The 25,342-nt window shown below is 37.8% G+C and overlaps 1 long non-coding RNA gene across 1 annotated transcript; it reads left to right on the top strand.

The window, feature by feature from the left end:
- Positions 1-1,182: 1,182 nt before the first annotated feature.
- LOC145660343 (uncharacterized) lies at positions 1,183-18,515 on the top strand. Its single transcript, XR_014126598.1, has 6 exons — positions 1,183-1,260; positions 1,419-1,437; positions 9,404-9,469; positions 15,371-15,411; positions 15,689-15,782; positions 18,289-18,515. It is a non-coding gene; the product is annotated as an uncharacterized LOC145660343 (long non-coding RNA).
- The last annotated feature ends 6,827 nt before the right edge of the window (positions 18,516-25,342 follow it).

A 25,342-nucleotide genomic window follows, 5' to 3' on the forward strand; every position in this document is an offset into this window, starting at 1 on the left:
GTGGTCAGCCTGGAGAGTGACGGCGACGTGTGATGCTCTAGAGAGCACAATGACGCAATTCATTTTACACTCAGTTGGCAGATATAGCGGAACTTCAATGTGTGTCGCACGCCTTCACAGAGAAGCATTTATAAAACCAACGTATCATTTTAGGTTTAGCAAAGAGGTTATGCACAATTTCTGGTAATTTTATTTTTTACTTTCGCTCGCTAAAAGTACAAACGGCTGCGAACGTGCTACTTCTAAAGATTCCACTGCTTAGGCTAAACGTTATAATGGATTGCAGCGCAATTTTAAGGCTTAATGAATGAAACACGTCTAGCTACTACTTGTTATCGCATTCAACACATTCTTTGTTGAACAACAAAACGAAAAACACGTTAACGTTCATGCACCCTCGTTGCTTGTTACAAAGTAGCTACAATGTTTAGTGCGTGATTGCGCAGATATTTACTTTTTTCCTAGGATTACATTTACAATTGTATGTATTTGGTGGGTAGGACTACTTAGTGGGTAGCAAATGAATTCACTAGACGTCTGGTATTTAGACTATTAGAACTGTTGCTAAAGAGATGATTGTTGGATGGATTTATGGTTATTGGATAATAGATGGTTTGTTAGATACTCTTTCAGTGGTTACTGGATGTCTGTAGGAAGACTATTAGGTATTATGAATTGCTGGGATTTCACTATATGGCAATCAAAACCCAACAGAAAATACTTTTAGTTGAGTGAAATTTCAGTAACAGTTTTTCAACAGGAAAACTGTAATTTGACTCAAGAAGGTTAAAGGCCAAAGAAAGCAGAGCAAATGTTAGCAGTCATAGCAGAGGAGGAACTTCATCTTTCCTATGACTTTTGTGTTCCCACGAACTCAGACTTCAAAGGCATCGCTGCATCATGTCCGGTCCTTTTCCTCCTCCATAACCTTTCCTCTGAAGCAAATGAGCCTTTTGTCTTCTCCCTCCGTTACTCTTGGAACTCCAGATGACCGTCATGGAGGTTTTCTCTCTTTTACGCACACACATACGCCCAAACACAGGTCAGGCACAGGTCCAACTGTGGCTCTGTATGCTGTGTCCATACAAGACCTCCCGTGTATTGCTGTGGGAACTTGGCCAGTCATCTGTGGAGTTATGAGAGGCATGTGGGGGAGAGGAAGCAGTGGTTTGGTGAGTCAGTGCCTCATGAGCGTTCCGTTCCGTTAGCCTTCCACTTAAGCTCTTTTGACTCATCTGGATCCCTCTGGTCCTTTGAGAGGTGTGTGTGTGTGTGTGTGTGTGTGTGTGTGTGTGTGTGTGTGTGTGTGTGTGTGTGTGTGTGTGTGTGTGTATGCATGATTAAGGGGGAAGATCATTTATTTTTGCATTTGTTTGGCCCATTTGTTCATTTCACTTTACTGTGTTTATGGCTTCTAGGAGAACAAGAGGTATAATGGTAAGTCAGTACCTGATTAATCCTGGTTGAATGAATGTTAGTTCTAGAGAGTAGTTGTAGTGAGTATAGAGCTTTTGTTGTGGAGATTGTGTTGGAAGACTACTATTGAGGAAACGGCAATAAACATTGATGTACACAGGTTTTGCATTGTAGAACTTTTGAGGGGTCTTGAAATGGATCAGCGCAGCTATGAATATATATGGACTAGGATGGAATATTTAGGATGACTGACTTTAGACACAATCCTGACTGTACACTACATACTGTGTACATACTGCATACAGTGAACTCAATAAATGTTCATCTGATTTATTTTTATACTCTGAGAGCTGCGTCATTGCTTTGGAATGATTTTTGGAGACTCAAGGAGACACTTACTGTCCCTGTACATTTGCCTTGATCAGACATAGATGTTGGACAGGAGCAAATATTGTGTTGCATCTTGTCTAATCAGCTTTGCAATTGTAGAACACAAGTCAATACATAACAAATGTGATTCACACAACTTTACAAGAAAGGATGGTAGAAGTCTGGTGTAATCGTAGCTGTGAAGCTTTCATTTGTATTGGTGTAATGTTTGAACAAATAGTCTCTTGTAATTTCTTAAAACATGAACTAGGTAATTGGTAATGGTTGGGTAGCAATACCCTACAGTCACTTTGAAAGTAGCATGTTATAAAGTCTAAACTAACATTTCCATATTTACCAACTGCAGATTCTGAACTTTACTCATGTATTCACACAGTAATCAATCCAACTAGTATACACACACTGTGCTATTCGATGCTTTCCTGCATTATTCTGTCAGTCAGTATTAATGTGTAGATATGTCTTGCTAAGATGGTGGTGGAAAAGGAAGCCCATCTGACCTCTTGGAGTTCCCAGCGAGACAGCAAGACTCTGGATCTGTGGGAAAAGTGGAAAACATCCCCTTGATCTATTTTTAGTTCTGGCTATTAAACCACAGTGATCCATGCTCTGGAGTCTGGTGAGAACTATGCACTATGGCTATACCAAGCATGGAAACCTGATAAATTACACTTCTTAATTTCTTGCTTCAAATCTCATTCATCCAGCATTATACAAAAGATAAGGTTAATCGAAATCCTTTTTGTACAGGTGAAGATGACTGAAAAGAAAGGTCAATGAAACAGACGTTCTGAAGATTCTGAGTCATACTGTATGCTGTGTTTTGCATATGCATGTGTGTGTATTTTTGTTACTCAGTAATGTCAGGGATCATGGGTATGGTTCAAATGCCCCTCTGTGGAAGCAAACACCACACACTGGTACCGTTTACTGTAAATGAAGAGACACTGAGCAAACCGCTGGTCCTGGAGCTCTCGGCGCTCACGGTGCACTGAGCAGATCAGCGTGGGGCTGCTTGCGTGGGCAGACATGACACAGATGACTCAGCACACTGTTACCCAGCAGAAAAAAACTCCCTTATTAACTCATTAACTACAATGTGGAAGGTTTAGAGAACTGCTATATCGGCATTTTAAAAATATAGTACTACTAGTACAAATACTAATAATACTTGAACACAGTAAATATAGGCTGGAAATTGATGTGAGCTATGAGATATTTGACTGACTAATGTCAAAGACTGCAGTTAGTGTTCTTACCTAACAGTGGCAGAAGGTAAGAAACTAAGAACACACACACACACACACACACACACACACATATATATATATATATATATATATATATATATATATATATATATATATATATATATCCAAGTGTTCTTTGACTTGTTTTCTGTATTGTTTGTGATCTGCACTGTGTAATTTATTGATCATTTATCATATTTGACCACTGTGTGCATGGGCAACACTTCATGTAGCAACCCTATCACAAATATTGCCTTTGGTGGCCTTTTTTTTAATAACTCTTTGCACTGTGTACACTATCTATAGGCAGAGTTTTTTGCATAGTTTTATGTAAACTAACCCGGTACTTCATATCAATAAATGCACACATGATTCTGTTTTTTTAGTATTTCATTCTAGGTAAATCTGGCTCATTTTGTGCAAGCTTGCTGAAAACTATAAAGAGGCTGTTATGTAATTATGAAGTAGTTCATAGACATTGAAAAATAAACATGTCCATATTTCTATAATTCTGTGGAAAACATCTTGATTCAGCATGAATTGCATGCATATGTGAAATTCCTACTGTATTTCTGAATATATTAATAGTATCTGAATTAATATGTTCAGTTAGCAATGAATAGACTACTTGTATTTTGTTCAACAACCCTCAAATTATGGATTTGAAATCAGTTGTCTTAACTTTTTTTGTTTGTTTGTTTTTCTTTTTTGTTTGTAAATGTAAAAAAAAATATGCATATTTCCATTCATGGAAAAATGCTGGAAATGGACCAAAGCATTCAGCATAATCTTCATTCATTGTTTGTAGTGTTTTGTTTTTGTTTGCAAGAACACCACATATGTTCACCTATGGAAAGATAGTGATATTCAAATGCAGGCCACCAAAGGCAATATTAGTGGTCAATTGCAGTTGCTAAATGATGTGTAGTGCATTTGCACAGTGGTCAAATATATTCAATAAATTTACACAGCACAGAACACATACAATACAGTACAGAATTTGGAGAAGACCTAAAGAAAAACATATGGCAGTATCATGCATAAATATAATAAATATGATATGAAATTAGCCTCTACACTGCAGATAATCTCTTCCTTATATACATGTCTGGCTTTTATTTTTTTGTTAAGCATTTTTGAGTTAAAATGTTTCGTAAATATGGTACCAAACAGCAAATGGATTGTCAAAGATTTTGAAATGTCATGTTAATGTCATAGGTAAAAGATCGGTATCAGTTGTTTGATCTGAACGTAGCGTAAAATGACTGAGAAATTGCCTTGTTGATCATCTAAGTTGTTTCAGTTTTATTTACTGTCATATTGAACTAAACAAATTATTGTTTGTGAAGCCATTAGTCATTTCTGCAGGTTTCTCTGTATAGTAGTGGTAAGAATCAGCGAATTTTCTCGAAGAGTCACCAGGTTCAAAGAAGGGTGTGCATATGTAAGTCAAATGCACCATAGGGGTGTGAGGGGGGCCACTAGCCCAGAGGGGCTAACTTCTAGTTTGAGTCAGCCCTGCAAACATGAAAAGCTAAAAAGCAGAAGCATATTATTCTCAAGGGTAAAAAAAACCTTTAAGTGATTTAAAATGTACCACACTACAGGCTTGTTCCTGCATCTTGTTAATCTTCAGCCTGGCCTGTAATACCTTTGACATAGTGGTATTAGTAATTCCTGTCCATGCCGAATGAGATTGGGATGAAAGGAGGGTGGTGATGTTTGCTGATCCAGATGAGCATGGACCACAGAATCGGGACAGGCTACTCCTGTCTTGGACTGGCCAGATAAAATAGCACTTTGTCAGAGAGAGAGAGAGAGAGAGAGAGAGAGAGATGCACGCAAATGCCACGCACTCCCACTGGCAATGATTCACCAGGTGTCCTGTTTTGCTGGGTTTCACACATTCACCGTGAATTTACCATACCCTACATTTACATTTATCTTAAAAGTGATGCCTCTTAAGCTGCATTTTGAGAAATGCTGTGGAATAATATTTGCGCACCATGCACTGTTGATAATTTGAAAAGGAAAACACTTTATAATTTAGTGTTTATATGAATATTTACCTTGGTGATCAAATGCTCGTTTTGGACATACAAGCCAGTTCAGAAATGAATATGCTTATCTCTAAGGAGACGGCCAGGAAGAACAAATTTTGTACCAACTTATGCATCTGACCCTTCATTGCAAGTTGATATGTACTGTATGTAAGTGCTCTTAATGGCAAACATTTGCCCGATATTCATTTTTCTTCAGGTTGTATTATTTATAATAGATTTTCTTATGTTTCAAGATTTTTTGACCAGAAATTTAACTAGTAATTAAATAGAGACATTTAAATGCTGTCAAATTTGTGGACAGGCTACTATTTCGAGCTTTCTTCTCTTTTGAAGACTGTTATAGTACAATGTGCTTTGTCATTTATAAAAGGATTCACTGACATTTGGTTTCTGGCTCTGAAAAGATGCTGTTTTAGATTTGACCACATCTGACTAAGCTCAGGAGACATGTAAGAAGTGTTGAAACTCTCACATTAGTGTGACGCAGTATGTTTGCATTTTAAACAAATGTATCATGCCATTTCTCCCCATTATAAAACCAGTGATCAATGAGGAATCATGTTCTGATTCACACTTATTTTTTATATAGCCCCCAAAGGGCGATGTCTTTTCTTCCTTGAAGTTTTATTGTGTTTCTACAGTGTGTGTGTGTGTGTGTGTGTGTGTGTGTATGTATATATATATATATATATATATATATATATATATTTATTTATTTATTTATTTTTTTTAACCAGTGCCTTGATTATAATGTGTTATTACCTTTCCTGTTAATAGTTAAATTTCCAAGCTCTCAAACTGCAGCACCCATTTATTTAAATATGCCAACTATTCCTCTTGTATATTAGTTTTGATAATTTTGATATTTTTGCTTAAAATTAGCATAGGTAATTTCTCCCTCTGTGGTTCTATGAACCAGTGATTCTAACGGAGAAGGCAGTGTAATTACACTCTGTCAGTGGAGGGATTATGTGTTAGCAGTAATGCCTTAATAGGGTGTTTCAACCTTTGTGTTGTATCACAAATGTAAACATTTAATACACTGGTGCTGTAGTAGACCTATATTGTGAGCTGATGTAGATCTGTCACATTAAGCTCTCTCACATTTTAGATAACAAAATGTATAGAAATAAAACCTGCGCATATTAATTGTGATGCAGTTTGTTAGATTTGTCAAAAATGATAATTTAGTTCATTTCATAGCAGAGTCTGTTATTTGGATGAGGGTAGAGGTAGTTTCGGTGCATGTTGCTTTACTTTTCGATGTTACTGATGCTTCCTGGTTCAAGCTCATGTTGGTATCGATACACAAAACTGCCTAGGGGTGGTTGGTGCTCCTCAATGATGAAATTGTCATTGCAGAGACTGCAGTACCTTTGGAATCCAGTGGGTGGCAGCGTCCATAAAGAAATAAGGACAATGTTTGTTTTTGCTTAGTGGTGGTATTTTTCTGCTCACGAAAGTCAAGTCAATTTGAAACAAGAAATAAATAGGATAGTCTAAATACGATACTGTGTGTAATCTTTCACGCTATCTTATTGCCTACTCTGTTGTGCTGAGTGCAGGCTGTGCTTGATGAGAGCCAATAAAGACTAATAACCCACTGCATAATGCAAGCCTAGTGACAAGTTTTTGATTAGGCGGCGTTATTATTCATTTTTTTCTGAAATGTCGTCTGTCACGGCTCCAGTGCCTGATGAGTGCGAAATATGCAGACAGAACTGTGCTTATAAAGCTCAACAATTAGGCCTAGCATGTTTTTAAAATTAAATGCACAAACAAAATGTCTAGAAACAGCCTAATTTATAAAATTGTTTTTTAGGGTTTACATGGGCTACATTGAGCACACGCATACAAGCAATAATTATTACAATCACCGCGAGACTTGACTGCGTACCACCAGTGATTTTCCAAAAAAACTAATCGAAACAAACAAACAAACCAAAAACAAAACAAAACAAACCAAAACATTTAGTATCCTAAATTCAACAATGTTCTGCAGCGCACCGTTTTATATGCTAGTGAGCTTTTAGTGGAAAGTAAATACTGAGGATCACGTTTCAATGTTATCAGATGCACCCGGTAAATCGTCACTGTGAAATGGCCACACAGTTTTAGTTTTTATGTGTTACCCCGCAAAAAAAGTAATTTAGCATTAGCGATTGTACAGTAGCATGTTTGACTTGGGTATGCATTTGTGACATTTTATAAGCACTTAAATCGTTTGAGTAATTTATTATTGTTTTTTTATTGTCTTTTTAGATTTATTGGGTTACACCAGTCTACTTGACATTGCAAAAGGCATTTTCTACAAGATTATTTCAAGATACTCCAGTTTTGTTACAACAAATTTTAATACTCAGTTCATTTGCTTATAATCCACAAGAATCGCACTCAAAATTCAAGATGGAAAATTAGCAACTTCTTATATACCCCGCAATCTTCTAAACTGACCTACAGAGCACGAATAATTTGCATGACTAGGCCTAATCCTGTGTCGCTGGATTATTGAACTGTCTCTTACTCTGCAAATCCACTTGTTGCCAAAGATGAAACATTTTGTAGTCTATAAGCTTTCAGGTTTGTTGCTGTATAGCATTTAAATATGCACAACTGTATATAGCACGGCGTTCACAATAAACTCAAAAGTTTAAAGTAAAATGTCTTGTCTGTAAATAGGCTGTGTTTTAAACATTTAAATTTACAGAATACATTATATAGATTATGTTCCATGAACTTCACTCTTACAGTGCAACTTTAGATACATATGGCGATCATTGAAAAAAAGGAGGTTAAGTTTGTAAATTGGGTCCTGGAGTGAAATTAAAACAAAAAACAGATATTGAGTTATTGATTCGTAGCCTTTTATAAGTTTGCTTCACTTTGGATCTCGTTTGTGATCGGTAGACTACAAAGCATGTTATTGATAACACTTTTAAATAAACAATTGATGAAGTGTTGTCGCCTGTCCTCTCGTTTCCTTTTCGATAAGGGGCGATAACAATCACTCTTTAGCCGCTGACATTTAAGGACTATGCCGAGGCACTTTTCCAATCCAACCGACGATTATTTTACATAGTTAATTCAAATTATATATATAACATTATATATATATATATATATATATATATATATATATATATATATATATATATATATATATATATATATATATATGAAATTCACACGTATGGATGATATATACATGTGTATAAAAGATTATATTTAGTAAAACCTCCCCAGGCCAATTTTAATAAAAGTGTGAGCAAACTCATTGGCATCGTTATTCGGATGGTTATGCACAAATATAACAATAATATTACTGATAATGACTAATTACTGAATTATAACACACACATACACACACACACACACACACACACACACACACACACACACACACACACACACACACACACACACACACACACACAAAATTCTGCAGTGTACTGTAGTAAGAGATATAGTGATATTTAAAACTTAAAAAACAGGACGTGTCAGACAAGTCCTCCATTTGCTGTGCAATCAAAGTGATATATAGATCAGCAAATTCTATCATTATTCTTTTAATATATTATCTATCTATCTATCTATCTATCTATCTATCTATCTATCTATCTATCTATCTATCTATCTATCTATCTATCTATCTATCTATCTATCTATCGAGACATGAGACGTTTTGGTCTTTTTATGTCTGAAAATGAAATATGTAGCTTCCAGTGTACATGGAGTGTGATCTGGGGAAAAAAAGTACTTGGAAAATAGACACACATTTCTGGAAACATACTGACTGCTGGTGTTTGTGTGTGTGCCATATTGTGGAATGTGGCATGTGTTACATGTGTAGTGCAGGTTGACCATTCTGATGAAGGCTTGATCTTGTTTCAATCAGAATTGTCCTCCTCCTGTGGTTTGATGTGATAGTAATCTTAGTCAGTGGACAACGAGGCTCAAAGAACTGAGTCTGAGTACTTCTTCTTTCTCTCTTTTTCTCTCTTCTCTCTCTTCCCTCACTCTCTCCCCACTCTCTTGCTGTCCTTCTCAATTCTCTCCATCGAAGAAAATATGAATTTCCCACTGAGAACTGATGGGAACAGGAAGAATGGGAAGTTGTGGGAAGAATTGGAAGTTGTGTGTTTGTGTGTAAGGATGGAATGCTCTGTCTGTGTATTGTCATAGTGTGCATTGTCGTTTGATTGTTGTGTGTATTCACATGGAAAGGGTTGCAGACGAGTGCTCATATTTGTGCTGTGTGTCTCTCTCTGTGTGCCGCTGGAGTAGAATGTTCTGAAGGCTGAAGAACGGACCAGCACTAACTGTCCAGAACTACTGAGCTGCATTTACAAAGTGAGAATCAATCTTTTTGCATCAAATGTGGTATTTTTTTTTAAATAGTCTCTTTCCCCTTCTCTATAACTGCATTAATAGCAGATATCTTATGAGACCATGTGCTTTTACAAAGATGGTGTAGCAGTAGTGTATGACCCAGTAAAGGCAGGAAAATTACAGGGTCTCAAGCAATTATCTAAATTCTGTTAAAAATTAAGCCATTATGTATCAGAAAATATGTCCAGTGTTCACAAAGGAAATATATCTGAAACCAGTCAGTGAGTATTGTCCCATTTTTGGCACAGACTTCAAAATGTAGTTCAGTCATAACTTCAGTCATGCAAGTAATCATTTAATTCATAATAATCTAAAATTGCAATTATTTCATGGCTAACATATGTTAGGTTTTTAAAGGCAGCTCTAGTTTTCAGCCAGAGCTTGGTTGGTGGTACTTTTTTAGCTGTAATGGCAAGTGAAAGCAGGAGGGTGACGTTCACGAAGATGCAAGCAGATAAGGTCCCTGAAAGCTGACTCTTACAGAGGAGGGGCAGCAGACGTTGTGCTGAGATGAGGCATAGTGAAACTCTGTTGGACTTCAATACCCTGGGTATTTGAATGAGGTCCAGTGGCACAGTTGTTCCGCTTTGAGTGAGGATATTGAGCAAGAGCCCCTATTTGGGTTGTGACATGGAAGCACCAGTCAGGTTCTCATACAGAAGGTTCTCAAATTGGAAGCATCCCTAAATGCACATTTGCAATCATAGCTTGCGACAGTGACATAAGGTTGATTTGACCGAGGAGGCATTTGTTAGATTCCATAAATTGCAATCTATATGCACTATTCATTATATTAACAAATACATAGACAATTATGTGCACACGGAATAATAAGGTTGTTGTTAAATTTCTTTCTGACTGGCTATTAATGCTTTACATTTGCTTTATGAATGCCCTTATAATATTCTGGTGTTTCATTAAATCCAGTGCTACCATGCCACATTGTATATTGTTTAAATACATTATATTTAAAAATCGAATGAAGAAAGTATTTTTTGGGCCTGAAAGGTGGGTCATCTCTTTGAGACCTCTCTCATTCTGTTGCACTTATTTCTATTTAATTATATCAGATGGAACAAGAGAGCCTAGCCAGGAGTTGTGACCTTTAACCTCTTGCTCGTCTTGCACCCACCTGGCTGCAGAGGTTCCAGGGCTCACTTGGTGGGTACCAAATCATACCCACTTCACCCCAAAAGGTGCATTGTCTCTTCCTTTTTCACCATTCTAATAGAAATGAAACCTTGACACTAACCAGTGCATGTCTATATTCTGAAGCTTTTTTTGATGCTCTGAGCGCTGGGGTTTGGAGCTCACCTGTGCGGAAGTTTTGCGCCTCTTTGTTGAAATATGAACAGTCATAATAACCTGAAGTTGAAAGAAATTCAACTGTTTCAGGATGAGCAACATGAAGTGCGTATGTGAGGAAGTGTGGAGGGAGGGAGAGAGAGCGAGAGAGAGAGTGAGTGAGTGTGGGTTGGTTTGAATGCTGAGATGCCAGCTTGAAGCATAGGATGTGTAAATGTCAAGCAGAAATATCGAATCCTTCATAAAATATTACATGGCTCTGAATAATATGCATGACCTTTTTTCTTTTTTGTGAAAACCACAAGCCCTCTCAGTTTTGTTTTTCGGGCGTAATTTGGTTTATCTTAAGTTCATCGCCATTGTGTTAAGGCAAACATTTTTTAACCCTTCATACAGGTTTACAGCCTAACCAGATATACGTACACAAACACAGCGACACACACACACAAAACAAAACACAACACATCCGTGTGTGCGCACACACAAATTATTACTTTATTATTACTAATATATTACTTTGAAGCTTACATTTTGTGTTAATAGTTTGCTGTACAACATGAATTTTACTTGTTCTCATTAAGAAGCTGCACTGTAATGAAATACAGTCATGTGGTCATGTTTAGTTGAGAAGGAGATTTTCAGAATTTTTTGTTGTATTATTTTTAATTTGTGTGCATTGTATTTTAACTGAAATATAGTTGTTGTTGGTTGTTTTTGTTACTACTGAGTTGAGGTACATATAATAAAAAATAAAAAAAATTTATTATATATAATAAAAAAGCAATAGACAATGGCAGCAAAAAATTGAGATGATTAATACTAGAATTATTTTACAATGTAGTGCTACCCAAAAAATGGGTGTTTGGCCAAATCTGGCCCACATACAAAAACACTGTTTCCAAAAGATATTCGATTTCAAAGGAACATAACTTTAATGCCATCAGGAGATACCAGGGGAAATTCCAGATTATTTCTACATTTTGTTTAAAGTTTTCTGCCTTATCACAAACTTCACCATTTGTTTGGACCATCCTGACCTAACATTTGTTGACTCACCAAACCCACGAGGTAGGAGTTTGTTTCCATTGCCATTTAAAAAAACTGGTCCTGATGCCTAAAAACCATTAGATTAGATTACATTAGTTTTTGAGTATTGGCCAAAAATATTAAACTTACCAAGTCTCAACTACTTGTGAGTTCTATGAATTTGGGTTGAGGGCTGCTTCAGCTTTATAAAAAACACATGGCATATACACACACCATTCTAAGAATTCACCTTTCACTCGACAACAGACCTATTCAAAAGCTGTCTTGTGTCTATGTCTGCATGTATCTAATTGTGTGTGTGTGTGTGTGTGTGTGTGTGTGTGTGTGTGTATGTGTGCGTGCATGTGCATGTCTGTCTGTGTTTTGTATCTCATAGAGTGTCAGTACTCCCACCTGTGGTTGTGTGCTGCATGTTGCTTTGCTCTCAGACAACAGTAGGAGGTTAACAGCAGTAACAAAAACACTCACACATAAAAGAACAGAAACAGAGCCTGCACAAAATGGACACTGCTTTCATAGTTTGGATATAATTGTGTGTGGTTTTTTAAATAATTATTTTGGTTTACTTTTGCTTATGTGATTAGTATTAAAAACAGTAAATTTTCATTATACAGCTTCCATTTAAAGTTGCGCATTCATCTGAAGATTTTATATTAGATATTATCACCATATCATGATCTTCTAAATAATGTCATTTTGCACCAGAAGTAGAAATTTGTATCAATGTACTGTCTTAATACAATTACCTCATATATAATCAAGTTCCTTGGTTTTTATTATTTAATTGACCTGTGCTAGGGCAATAATGATCAACAAAAAACGTTGAATTAAATTGTGTGTTCTATAAAGTGTGACTAAAATAATGGATGCAAAGGTTTGATCCTTGTTGTTTGTGAGAGTTTCAGTATTAATTGTCTGTGCGACTCCTGTGTAGGTGTAACTTATCAGCAGTAAGTCGAAAACAGTACACTAAATTTAACTCTATCGTTTTAGCTGTATAATTATTCAGAAAACTAGGATACCTTTGAATTGGTATTTCCAGTTCTCTTTTAATGTTTTGCTCAGCCAAATGCAAAGTGATCCAAATGAATGTGGAATTATATACATATATAAAAAAGTAATCTGTAACTTCATATCCTACATTGTTGCGCAGAAATTGTGTGGTGATAGAACAGCAAAAAGAGAGTTGGTATTAAAAAGTCCAACTAGAATGGAATAAAAAAAACCCATCAGACTGTGGTTGCTCCCCCCCACTGTAGTGTGTCTCACACAACACTGTTAGCTCACCAACTCTGAGTGTATGCCACCAAGGTCTCGCCTAGGCTTCCACTTTAGACTTAATTACACTCACTAAGCTCATTGTGTTCTTGCCTGGCCCCAACTAGCCTTTGTGCCTCGCCTGTGCACCTCTCTGTGACTGACATAGAGCAGAGGAGAGAGGAGGCTGCTAGCTAGCCACAGTCCTCTGCCTCCTTCTGTCTCAGCCCAACCACGGGAACCTTCAAACACTTCTCTGCTCTTCTCTCACATATACTTTGGATTAAACAGAACTGTGGCAAAACCGGGTCTGCGTATGTGGGGTTGTTTTTAATTTCTTCAGCCTTGTCAGATTTTTTATGTCAGCACATGGAAATAAACAGGTTTCTATTTGTATTTCTCTTCGAAGTTGTTTAATTTGGTCAGAAATAATTATGCTGTTACAAGTGCAAAATTGTTTCTAAATTCACCAGAAAACACATTACAAATTAACTATAGTTTGTCTCATCACATCATGCTTTTTGAACACAGAATTAATCATGTAGATCCCATTAAACAATTGACCATTTAAGAACAAGCAAGATATTAGTTATTGTTACAATTGTAAATAAACAACTATTGATCTTTGAGAGGAAAAGGCAATAGCATTTGATATGATAATTTTAAAATTAATGTTAGAACATTTATTGGTAAATTAATGTGTTATGTAGTTGTTTTTATATAAATAAATCCTGAAGTCATTTTGAAACTGATGGTTTAGATGATATTACAGACACTCAGGGGAAATTTGACTCTCAAACATGTTCTCTCACAACCCACTCAGTTTCGTAGGAAAAATCTTTAACCTTTTCAGCTACAACAAATGCCCATCAAAGTGAGAGAGAGAGAGAGAGAGACAGACATAGACAGACTTAGTGCTGTTTTTTTCCAGGCCACACAATTTTTGTCATCTTTTTGAACAGGAAAACACTAAAACAATTATAAAATCAAATTCAGCTGTATGACTCAGTTTTTTTCTCCCTGAGATTGAGGATTGTTGTAGAGATGGCATAATGACATGTCTAATATTTGTATGACCTCAAATTCAAATCTGATAGGGCTGACCTTTATAATAGGTAGTTGCATGAATTTGTGTAAGAAATTCACAAGTGTGTGTTAAAAAATTGGGGCATGTTAAAATGGTTAAATACAGCCGAATTGTTTGCTGTGCTCTGTTATTAACAGGTTCTCTGTTCAAAGTTTCTTAATTGTTACAGTATTAAGAATTATTTATATTCATGCTGCCAAATTGGAATCAATTAATCATTTTTAAAATGATATTTTAGCTGTGTTCCAGTTGCAATAACTTTAAATATATGACTTGAAATATACTTTTAATATAAACTTTTCATATGTGGTATAGAATATATTCCTTTTTACTTTTACTTTCACTGATATGGGACATAACAAAAGGGTAGATATATATGAGCTTGGTTTTTTGAATTTTGCCATTCAAATTCATACACAAATAATTGGTATTTTCTTTTTTTAAAATTGCATATTGTTTAACTATTGATTAAACTTTTGTCTTTTTTAAATAAGGGATGAAGCATTTGCCAAACACACCAGGCCAAACTCTGTGATCTTTTGAGCCATTTACTGTCGTGTCTGAATTCAGTGCAATGACCTTGTGCACTTTTAAAAGATTGATTTGAATTTTGTGTCTTTGAGTTGTTCTTAGCCAGTACACAGATATTAGCCTCCCACTTCCTGTTTTAGGCTGTTTTGTTTACCATTTGAAGGTGCTATATTTTTAACCTTATTTCTCCACTGGCCTGTTTGAACCTTTAAAAAAATGTGGACATGAGATCATGTATGTGCAACCCCCCCCCCCACCAAACCTTTCCTATTTCTGTTATACCATCTTATAAAACTCCTTGTTGTCAGTAATTTAGATGTTACCTATTGGCATATTAGAGCTTCACAGTCCATAGGAAACCATGGTTTGTTTCTCACTCACAAATTGCCTGATTAATTCAAGTAATCTGGCAAGAAAATGTATAATAAACAGTTTCATTTGTGCACTATGACATAGTGAAACAGTATCCTTCTTTCTTGTTCTCTACTTGTATTTTTCACCATAAATCGGTGACATTTTAAAATGCTTCTTCTCTCTCTCTCGCTCTCTCTCTCTCTCTCTCTCTCTCTCTCTCTCTCTCTCTCTCTCTCTCTCTCTCTCTCTCTCTCTGCCCTTTTTCATTAATTACATTCTAGTGGCACAGAGCATGCAGAAGTCACTCATCTTCCTCCTACCCGTAAGAGAGATGCTCTTTTTTTTTTCTGTCTCTCTGACCTGATTCTATACACTACCTCCATTCTTACCACTAGTGTGGGAGGTGTTTACTAATCGCAGAGGTCCAACCTTGTCTCCTTATAATAGATGCATCCCTTTCAGATTCATTTGCTAGATTGCAACTCATCCATTTTGTTGGATATTTGTAAAAGACGTCACCTTGGCAGAACGAATGAGTGGATGGCCCGAGCACTCCCATACTTGGTCTCTACTGACTCTGCTCATCCTTTATGCTACAGAAAAAAGATAACATGCATGAGCTCCTGTGCGTGCCACCTTGCACCCTCCATGAGTGACCAGAGGCTCATACTCTGTTGGATTCAAAATCGTAAGGTAACACATTTTGATCTTAAATGTATGGCCAGAATCATAAAAAATGAACACAGAGCATGAAGTTTATTCATGGAAAAGTAAGTGTGCTGCAGCAGCTAAGGAATGGCAGTGGTGAGAGTGATCTGTTGCCGCACCGCTTCGAGGCCTTCAGGAAATCCCTAGTTTTGGTCCGTCGTCTGGCTTTCCACACCACATTTGTCATGCTTCTTCACACCAGGCGTGAGGCAGGTCAGAAAAAATAGGCCTGTCCCACTCGCGCCGCAGTGCGGCGGCCTGACTCTTGAATAACTCAAAGGCGTGTCCATGTGGTGCTTGTTGACCGTCATGTGCACTGGATTGACAGCATCTTGCTTTCTCACAGTGGTGCTCTGAGATTAAGGTTCCACCGGGTAGCTTTTTTTGGCAGTGATGAAGGTGGACGGAAACATAGGTCATCTCTATATTGATGGCCTTGGAATTAAGTATAGCACTCTGAACGCTGTGTTTGTATTCATTAAAGCCTTTCTACAGGACTCTTCAATCACTCTTTGTTAGCTAGGGGTTTTAGGGTGACCCAGGCGATGCATACATGGTCTACAGAAGGGATATATTAGCTTGAGTGCATTGGGTCTGAGGGCTGAGAAATGAAGAGCTGTGACACCCTGGCTTAATTTCCTAACGACAACAATGATTTATAGCTAGTTTTATAAGAATATGGTTGAATCAAGCTCTGTCAGTTAAAACCTCACCTGAAGTCATTTAAAATTAGGAACTGTGATTTTGTAAAAGCACACCTGCTGGATCTGGGGAGGTGCTGTGCATGGTCCTGGTTGAGCAATTGTCATTAATTATGTTCTGGTTATGTATGTGCAATGTCTTTGTGCAGGTACATAGGTACACATGCTGGGTGTATAAGATTTGTGAATCAGCCTAGTTTGAGTGTGTGTGTGTGTGTGTGTGTGTGTGTGTGTGTGTGTGTGTGTGTGTGTGTGTGCATGTGTGTGTGTCAGTGTATGTTTTAGAACATCCAAGCATTCAATATGAAGTGTCGTACTAGGTACTGGAAAGAGGATTTCTGGCCTCTTTCTACCCAGCTCGCACTGCTGGCTCAGGAAAAAGCACAAGACCGCTACTGAATCCTCCAAGCTCGACAGCTGTAAAAAAACAAAACATTTCTTATATTCAGATATATGCTTAATTCACTGTATCACTATTGTTGTTGTTGTTGTTGTTTGCATGAGCTCCTCTCTCCAGTATCACCTAAAGGAGGATGGAAGTACGTTTTGACTATGGTCCTCCCAAGGGTTCTTCATTGCACCCAAGGGAGTTTTTCCATGCTACTGCTAGCTTTGGCTTGCTCATTCGGGTTCTCGACCTGGTTCCTGTAAAGCTACATTGACAAATCCTCTATATAAATACATCTGAAATTAAATTAGTCACCAGAAAAAAAATCTTTAGAATTATTTTCCTTCAATTAAAATATTTCTTTTGGGGGGCCCCAAAATGTTCAGTTTAACAAGTGGTGAAGGTGGGATGGATTTTATTTTTTTCTTTCCTGTTAAATATGACTGATGACTGAACTGTTTGTTCCTCAATCAGGATGTGGGCTTAGAGACAAGTTACTGCCAATAACTGAAAATGTATGTGGTGTTAATGAGTGCATGTGGAAACGGCAAAGAAATATGTGGTTAAAATCAGTAGAGAAGAAAGAAATAAGTGCTTTGAAATCTGAATAATGTAAATTAAGGTATGGGTTAAGATATCGTTTCTCAGGCTGGTGTGGAGTACACACTTTTACTTGAGTCGACTCAAACCAGTGAACATGGTGGAAAGATTTTTATGTTGAAGCTTCTCAGCAGAACAACAACAGATTGCTTGCGTTATTGAGGCTGCATACATTTTCTTTAATTAGCCAGTTTTATCACATATCACAAAGATAACTTGATTGTTACAAGAGGTTGGTAATTACTCATTATATTCTTTAAAATGTGCTATGTTAACAACTGCTTTGAACTTGTAATAGTTTCAGGTGCTAACATTTTTTCTGCCATTGGGTGCTATTAAAAACAAAACATTCAAATATCTTAATGTACCATATACAGTGCATGTCATAGGCTAGACTTTACAGTAAATAAGCCTCAAATGCATAAAACAGCTAAAATTCGTGCTTTAACCCAAAATCCATTTTCTTGGCACTCCATCTGAGTGTCACGTGTCTTTGGCACTCCATCAACTCATCCTAGAACAAAGTGACTTTCTCTTCCTCATCATTTGATCTGGATAAAGGGGAGAGACAAAAAACAAAAACTGGGAAGGGGGGAGGGACCCAGACAGTTGAGGGCGAGGCCCGAGGTCTTGACAGCTCAGGCCTTGCTGTGACTTGCAGGTCTGTAGCACAGAAGCAAATGGCTGCAGACAAGTACTGAAGCTCCAGGCTTTGCCCTCCTGAGGTTTCCTGTAATACTGAGGGCTGTGTTGTGAGGGTTCTCAGCAAGCTGTGTTAACTTGAGCGTATCTGTTTGTACAGGGCACCGGGGGAAGAGAGACACAGCCGGTGAGGATGGCTTCATCTCAGGTACCTGCGCTCCGGAACCATGGGCTGCTTTTCATGCTTTAATGTCATGTGGGAGTGTAAACTTAAGCATGTACTGATGAGGGTGCATATTGTGATTGGTGGTTATGTAATCATGATAACCCAATTATTTGGAAATGTAAAGATCTAATTGGTTGTAATAAATGCTACCATGAAAAACATGATCGGTGTGACATTTGCTTGTCTGTGGTCAGAGTTGGGACCCGAAAGTGTTTGTTTTAACGGTATGTTTACATTTGATCTGTCCGCCTACTTGTCTGCCAGTTGAGAGCAGAGTGGTTGGGCTGTGGTTTAGATGAGCACTATGCATTCCCAGACTCTATGAGGACACATGGTGACATTTTAAAATGCTGCTTCTCTCTCTCTCTCTCTCTCTCTCTCTCTCTCTCTCTCTCTCTCTCTCTCTCTCTCTCTATCTATCTATCTATCTATCTATCTATCTATCTATCTACCCATCTATCTATCTCTCATTAACATATATATATTTCTCAGACACATGATTAGCTAGGAGCTGTTTTTTATTTTTTATTTCTTTTATTTTTGCTTTTTGTGATTTCTAGAGAAGTACTATACAAGTCAAATATTAGAGACTATTTGTATGCATATTTTGCATGCATACTCTGAGTGTCTGAGTCTGACCACCACTACTGTAATATTAAATTTCAAAATATATTTTCACATATTTTTGGCAGTATGCTGCTACATTCAATAGTGCATTCATCCCTCAATATTAGTGGCTACAGTTTGTGTGTTAGAGTCATAACTGTTGTACAAGTTAATTTAAGGTCATAATACTCAGGGATGCATCATGTCTGTTAATGCTCTGTTTCAAATGAGTCACACTATTTAAATCTCCACCCCACAGAGTTATTTTCTTAATGCTTGTGTGAGTGAGAATCAGATGCATTATAATATTTGTGTATAGTAATAAAGGCTCCGGCCTTGTCTTTTTGAAAGTGAGAGTAATAAAGCTCGAGTGGTGGTAGTCTGAACAGGTGTCCTGATCATGATCACAAAGCGGAGTGGCTGAGATCACAGCAGCTCTGGTAGGGTTGCAGTGTTATGGCTTACTGGTTTAGCACTGGCCTGATGTTTGCAAATTTCACTTAATTGTCTGTTAATTGTGCATTTCTAGTCTTGTGCCCATATATATTTGACACTCCAAGGAGGAACCTCAATGTATGGTAGTTGATGTAGAGGCATTACACATTGCAGTGTAGTACACAAAGTTTCCAGTCATTAACTTACTTTTAGCACTTAGATCACTAACTAGGAAGAGCCAAAACAATGGTTGGGGGTTTTATAAGAGGAAAGTATGCATACCTACACACACTGAATGTTTTAGTGGATGGTTTATTATTCAACAGGCTCTGTTGTTGCACTAAAAACTGACCTACATATTGCAGCAATGTCTAAATATGGCTTAAATTGATAAGTTTTTGTTAATGGCATGGATTCAAATGCATGTAAATTTGACCTCATATCTAAGAAAACACATAGTTCTATGAGGAAACATTACATATGCAGTATACAGTAGGTTACATATGCCATATACACTAAGCTACATACAATGTTTACTTTTGATAATTGAGTACAATTTAGTGAAGTTAATTTAATACTTTAACTCAGGTTCATTTTTAACTTGCATTAAGTGTCAACATCCACATAGACCAGCCTATGAGACTGTAAATTCTTAAGTATTTCTACTGAGGTTTCCCAGTCAGATAGAAAGCTTGTTATAAGTTTAACCTGACATCTCTCTCACTCTCACTCTTTCTCTCTCCATCTTGTTGAAAAACAAAACTCTATAAATATGGAGCGACTGAAACTTGCATTCACACTTTGTCTCATGACGCATACATCCTGTCAATAGGTCCCTGATGTAAAGTGATTTTTTGATATTTTTCTCTTTAGGGACATCCTTAGAGTTTCCCTTGCACTACCACAATCAGGAACAGGGCTAGTGCTAAATACATTACATGTAATTTATGCCATATGGTGGCTTGACTCACTTAATGTCTAAATCTAAAAATCTAAAATTAGGATTAAGATTATCCTTAAATCAGAAGAAATTTTAACCAGTATCAATAAGGACTCAGCAATAGGTTTGACGTGAAAACTGAAAAAAAAAATTAGGAAGTGGCTTTATGTTAGCAACACAGTGTCTTTTGTGGACCACTGTTAGTCATCTACCGGAAAACATGCAGCTAATGTCCCTGAAATCAGTGATCTAAAGCATAAAAATAGTTCATTTCATGTGTTGACTGGACTCTTTGCTCTGGCCTTACATTAGTAGGAGTGGATAATAGAGAGTGGAGTATTAGAGTAGAGTGGCGTTTCAGGTAGAAGTAAATTAGCTTTCACAAAACAAAAATGGTTTGAAGCAGAATAATAAAAAATAGACACTTTAGCATGTCTGTAACCTCTTCCATGTTGTTGCAAATATATTACATTTAATAGCCTCTCATATAACACTGACATTCAAATTTGACAATTTGACTAACCCTAACCCTTTCCTCTGGAAAGAGGAGGCTTCACAGACACTCCAGCTGTTACATATTGCAACCTACTAAATCAGTATGTAACGCCTGAATCAAAAACAATGGGAAGAACTTTTAGGACCCGATACAGAGTTGTGGCCCCACGTTTCTTCCTGACCCCTCCCACCATCTGCTCCTATGACTCAGCGGAAAACACAGGAAGTTGTGCGACATCCAAGGCTACGTGACTCTTCACGCCATGTTCACTAACCGTTCTTGACGTGCAGAAGATCTTTGAATTGCAACCTTAGGCCTGACGCTTGCATCACATATCTTAACTGCCATATAATGGCAGGTAAAAGTAGCCCAGTATTATAACTGTTATCTTATCCACTGAAAAGGAGCGGCAGTGTGTGAGGGTGTGCTACCTTTGTGTGCTGAAGAGTGAGAAGAGAAGAAGGAGAAAAAAAACAATGTTGTTAGACAGACATGTAGGAGCCCACGCACGTGTGTGATACAGATATGATGACTATCTGTTTACAGGCCACTGAAACCCACCTTGCAGAAGTGACTGAAGTGACTCATGGCATTAAGAAACATCCTGAGTGTTTAGCCCTGTCTATACAAGACTACAGCAAGCAGTGTGTGCCGACTATAGGCGGCTTGAGCTGTCAGACCATCAAATGACCCATATTTTAACTTGTACTCTCTCTGCCTCATCATCATCTAGGCTGTCGAGACTTCTTTTGCCTCTACATCAGTGTGTTTTGCGAGAACAAAGAAAAGAAGAGTTTAGGCATGGCTCAGTGTAAAGTAAAATAACTTAGGTATGTTGGTTAGTTCCATTTGCATGCTCAATATTTGCACAGAACTTTGAGTTTCTGTGTGATCAACTAGGAAGGGGGGGGCAGTAAGCAGTGGGAATGATGCATGTGTGTGTTTCTGCTCAAGTTTCTGCCTGATAAAAAAGGACATGTAAGATAATAATCAGCAACTGCACCATGACATCTCAACCCTAATCCTTCATGTCCTGCCTCCTGTGTTTTATTGGGCTGTCTGGGGTCATTATCCTGAGACAGTAGTCTGTCTTTTGTTTATTCACCACGTCCAACCTGGCAGTAGTTTCAGCCAAGCCAGTGAGAAAGAGAGCCCGAGAGAGCAAAAGAGAAAGAGAGGGTGCGAGAGAGAGAATAAAACAGACAGACAGACAGAGAGAGAGAGAGAGAGAGGAGAAACTCTGTCTAGGGTGCAGTGAGTGAGCTCAGAGCCTGGGGCGACGGGCTCTGCTGCTCTCCTCAGACAGGGACACGCCCTGACATGCTGAGCTGCTGTGTCTTTCCCCTCTCTTGGCTTTGTCCTCTGTGTAAACAAAAGTCTCACAATCAGGTGCTGCTCCACTGAGATTAAACTTCACCCTGGTCTCCGTGACCCTCCCAGCGCCACCCACACCACCACCTTCTAAAGTTGGCCCAGGCACGACGGAAGAATTTGGGGGTTTGAAGGGGGGCTGCACTGTAGACACTGCAACCTTAACTGTATTCACTCGACTGTTGCTTTGTCTCTTTCAGCACTCTCTAGTGCCTGTGTTATCCTGGAGATCTGTGCTTCTGAGGTTTAGGTTTTTACCTCGCTGACAGAGTTTCATGAAAGGTTGGAATAGATGATAAGATGAGGAATGGGTTGTTAGAGCAGGGGCAACACAAAACTGCAAAAGTCATGCTGTGCCAGAGGACCATTGATCTTGGTAATTTGATCATTTGTTGCACGAGTATAAGGAGGAGCAGACAGATTAGTCTGGTACTCTGTCATCCCTGAGACAAGCAGTTTTGGTCCTCCCTGCCCTAACATATCATACTTATCTTTTATATTCAGACACATTTGAAATCCTCGATTAACTGGGTTAGTTTAGCTGTAGGATTAAATACAGCATGGAGATCTTCTGGAGCAGGGATCCGTTCACATGTCAGGGGCCCACCTGAAGCCACAGCAGTGTGGAGTTTGTCTCTTCCCCTCTCTACCATGCCCAGTCCTGGGAGTGAAACTCTTATCCGTTCCCTTGTCTGATTGATCCATGGAACTCAACATGAGATGGTGCTTGCCACTCGGGGTGACTGTACATGTGTCCCTGTGAGCTTTCATTGCCCTGCACATGGCTGTGATGGCTGTTAACACTGATCCATAGGGGCTCACACTGATGGGGTGTTATGCAACAACCCATATGCCAAGGGTCTATAAATGATCATGAGTTCATGTTGGATATTTAGTAATGGTTACTTATGGTTAGTTATCTCCCACACCTAGAACTTTCCATTAGATCTTACATTATATAAATAAGCTTTAACATGAAATATGTATGACAAGGATTGTCATTTGAAATGTATATGCTACTTCTATACCACATGGTTATTTAAATAATATATTGGCATAGGTTATTTTATAGAGTTTTTACAGAGCTTTTGCGTAAGGTACAGCTGCATGTGTATGCCCGGCTAATGGCAGGATGCTCTTACCATTTGTGCAAATTTAAATAGAAGGTTATTTTTGTTAGATACAGACTATGCTTATTTGTAGAATATAAAGTGTCTTCAATGACATTATTAAAAACTAAGATGAATTTGTGTTCTTTAAAATTACTAAAAACATTTTTATCTTAAATACATGCAATATAGGCTACATTTTGCATTATGAGATTGTTGTGAAAGAAGATTGTTTAAACTCATTTTGAGACATTTTTACACTTTACTCCTTTAGCAAATAAATACTTGCAAGAAGTCAACTAATTCCAAACAGCACAACTGACTAAGGTTTTGCAATATCATTGAAAGATTGCGCTTCTGAATCCTGACCATAGCTGAGATTTTCATGTTGGTAGCGTTCACCCAGTTGAGGGAGACCCAGGTAGGAGGTTGAAGACAGGAGATCACTGGCTAAAGAAAAATGATGAGAATTATATTAATAAAAATTTGATACTTTCTTGAGTTGACAAAAATATTTTCTGTCTGCTTTTAGGATCGCTTAGTATAATGTTTTGCCTATATCACATTTTTTGGCTTAATAGCCATTTTTGATGTATTTTAAAACATATAGGCTGATTTCTAAAACAGCATTTTTGTAATGCAGTAGTGGTTTGTCAAGTGAACAGTTAATTATAGAAAGTCCTTAATCGGAGGACCCCAGTGTCATAGTGAACAGAAGAACTGACGAAGCCAGCCACCACCTATACAGTTAATCCTCTTGTCTGATTCTTTAAAATTGAGATTGAAAACAACAATTGCATGATGATGATAGCCATTTTACCTCACCATTAAACAGATTCTAGCCTTTGTCTGCTACAGCATTGCCTAGCTTAACAACAAATGTGCTGGGTTTTTTGTGAAAGGAGAAATGAACAGTCATAGTGTTGAAATATAGTGGCTCCTGTGAAATCAGCCTGGTAACAAAATGCGATGACTCATGTCACACAGGTTCCTTGTCCTGATTTCTCTTAGCTCTCACACAGTCCTGCCCTTTAGTAGGCCAACAATACACACTGCTGACCAGTGCGCGCACACATTCTTAACAAATACACAGTAGCCACATGCAGCCGAATAGCTAAGTAAGGTTCCTCAAAGGGTTATTGTTTCATTAGATGCCAGCTGCTGCTTTATGACTAGCTGAATAGAAGGTACTGATGAGAATGTAAATACAGAATGTTTTGGCAGAAGTAACCTTTTTATGGTGCAACTAAAAATTGGGTACAGACTAAATTTATTTTAAAGAAGTAGATTCTGGCAGGCATATTTTGTCTTGAGTAGGGGCAGTAAAATAAATACATTTATTTATTTCCCTTTATTAACTTATTTTCTTGACCATTGCAATCGTTATAATTAATGCTTTTTAAAACAATCAAAACACTCACAGTGAGAAGAGTGATATGTGACTCTTAATGAAAACAAAGGTCCCTGATCACTTTGTTGCTCTGAGTTATTCATTTATGATTAAATGGGGCAAATGCTTCAGCAGAGACACTCCAGTTCAGTGTATTCAGGCTAAAGGAGGAACCCACCTGAACTTTATACCTGCTTAATATAACCCTGCCCAGATCAGCCAATTACCACACTGCGGTACACAGTGACTCACTGGTCTGGAATACCTACACGCACACACATTGGTTCAACAGTTTCCAAGTTGACTACAGATGTACACCTGAACAAAGCACATAACCCTAGGCTGGTCTGCGTGGGGGGAGGGTGCCTAGAGTGCCACATAGCACTGAAGTAGGGCAAACCTTTAAAAGACCTTCTCAATGGCTCCACCAAGGACAGATAAAGGGTAAACAAACACATATAAAAACATTGGTTTATTTATACTCTTATGTATAGATGTAAAAGATAAAGCGTGAATTTTCAGGATCATCCTAATTATTGAAATAAATAAAACTTGACACACTTGTTAAAATGATTCAGCAGTTTCAGCAGTGACAGTAAAGCATGAAATGTTGTGTGAACGGTATTTCTGGAGCCCTGAGG

This window comes from Electrophorus electricus, chromosome 12 (genome assembly GCF_041902795.1).
Source record: "Electrophorus electricus isolate QZ-2024a chromosome 12, ASM4190279v1, whole genome shotgun sequence".
Lineage (NCBI taxonomy): Eukaryota > Metazoa > Chordata > Actinopteri > Gymnotiformes > Gymnotidae > Electrophorus > Electrophorus electricus.